Consider the following 2574-nt stretch of genomic DNA (forward strand, 5'->3'; position numbering starts at 1 on the left):
TATATATATATATATATATATATATATATGTATGCATGTGTATATATATATATATATAAAAATACACACACACACATATATATGTATGTGTGTGTGTGTGTGTGTGTTAACATGTATGTATGTGTATACATACATTCATATATATATATATATATATATATATAGTCATATTCAATAAAGCATTTAAAATGTTTTCGAAGAAGCTAAGAGAGAAAACACAATATTATTTTTAATAATTTATTTTCTATTTCGAAGTGAAAGAAAGAAGAAAAAAAGCAAAACATTTAGCATTCTAAGCATTTATGAATTTTTAAAAAATTAGGTTTCAAATAAACTGACTTTGTTTAATCAGTGGATTTGATGCATTTTGTTTGTTTTTCAATTTAATTTTAACTGTAAACAAAAAAAGCAAACTCAAATTTGAGAAAATCAAAATTCATATTTATTAAAAATTGCATTTAGAAGGAAATTCTCTGACTTTTGATGGTTTATATTTTAATTACATTTGGTTAACGAACTTTGTATATTTAAAGTCTTGTCTACTAAGTGAGTAATGTTGTGTTATTAATGAGAATATAGTATTTACCTTTAGAAACAAAATCATTGTATCTTTTTGATAATAATAGTAATAATAACATCAACAACTACAGATACTACAACAACATAATGACTGCTGTTTAATTAAAGTGATTCATTACTGGAGTTCCAAATCTATATATAATTAATTGCTATAATTATAAATTGAATTGTGGCATATTTTATAGTTTAATACTCAAGCTAATTGGTTGACCAGTCTAAAGCTAATATTCACCTATGTTCTGACTGGTACAGCAAATACCACAAAGTTTGGTTCTCTTGTAAATATTTGCATCAGAAACTCAAGAAGATATATTTGAAACTGTTTTTCTATTATAATTCTGTTCATGTCTTGGAACATAAATTAACCTCAGTACTTAACTGGTTCTATGCTTTATTGATCTTGGAAAGTTGTAAAGTAATGTTAATTACTTTAGTGAGAATTCAACATTAAGGGCTGCCTCAAAATACCACAAGGCAATTTTATCTGATGCTCTAATGATTCTGCCTATTCAGTTAAAATATTTTGTGGTACGTAAGACCTGACAAGAATTTTGTGAAATTTTGCTTCTAAAGACATTGAATTCTTATTGTTTTGAATAAGATAAAAATGTAATTTGTAATTGTGATTATGCGAGATTAATGGGTTCAGCTCCCAGTTTACCTGTGACATATTGCTTGTAGAATTAGTGGTGTGTGGTAGATTGTTGTTATTGTTCTTCTATCACTTGAAATGATGATCATCACCTCAGCTAACTGAGTATGATGTCCGAAGATGACTGGGCAGGCAAATCTGAGCAATAAACTTCCATAGTGTCAGTAAAGATGGATGGTACAACATAAAGTCTATTATCATATTGATTGCCAACCAATAAAGTTAGTGTTACTTAATAGCTTGCACTCATCTTCATTAAGTTATTATTACATCAAGGATGTCAATTTTATTCTTAAGGAAATTTTTTTCATGTAAGAAATTTATGGAATTTTTTAAAATTATAAAATTCATTTTAAATATGAAAAGAATAAACTATACTGGATATATAGCTTTGTCAGTTCCTTCAATACAGTACTGTTTTCAGAAGGTTCTTCCATTGACTGTTTATTCTAATATAGTTTATAGTTTGCCAAAATTGCTGTATTTTTTGCTTTCGTCTTAACCTTTGTGAATTAACAGCAATTTTCAACTTTTAAACCATCAGATGGATGATATTTATAAAGCATTTTGTTTATTTGAATCACTGCTCACAGACCATGTTGAAACATTTGTGCATATTTTCCATTAAGAGATTGGTTATAAATATATATAACATACGTTGGGCAAAATGAATATAAACACAGTTATCACATTACAGTGTAGTAGAAGGTTCTGCACATTCCATGTTGTGTAGAAGAATATAGATGGTAGTTAGTACTGTTGGAGGATATTAGGTATAATTTGGCTTTTACGTGGACAGGCTGACAAAGGATCAACACTGCCAAAATGAATAGCCAAAGATTCCTCAATACTTTTTATGTAATACATTTGACTGGTTAAGTAGAGTAATTAGGATTGAGATGAAATCAACAACAATAGAGGGAGAAAACATTTATGTAACTAGTTCTTTCGTTAGCAACTGCTGGAATTGTGTGAACTTTAGATTTAGACCAGGTATAATGAATTAAAACGAGAATATTGATTAGTGTTTAAAAAAAGACATCTGCATTATATATAGACATATATTGCAAATGAATAATGCATGAGGGGACAAAATATGTTGTAAAGACGTTGAGATAAGAAAATTAGGTTTTATAGATGAAATAATGGTGAATAGGAATGAATAGAGCTATACTGTACAAGTTTGTCCATTTATGCCAATTTGGAAGAATTGGAGAATCAAATGCTGAAATACTGATGGTTTTAAAATATTCTTTTGATAGAAAGTATTCTTAAAATGTTGCTACTTTTAAAATTACTTCTTCAAGCTTTTAATTCTTAACCAGAAGGAATCTTGAAAAAGT

This window comes from Octopus bimaculoides, chromosome 6 (assembly GCF_001194135.2).
Source record: "Octopus bimaculoides isolate UCB-OBI-ISO-001 chromosome 6, ASM119413v2, whole genome shotgun sequence".
Classification (NCBI taxonomy): Eukaryota; Metazoa; Mollusca; class Cephalopoda; order Octopoda; family Octopodidae; genus Octopus; species Octopus bimaculoides.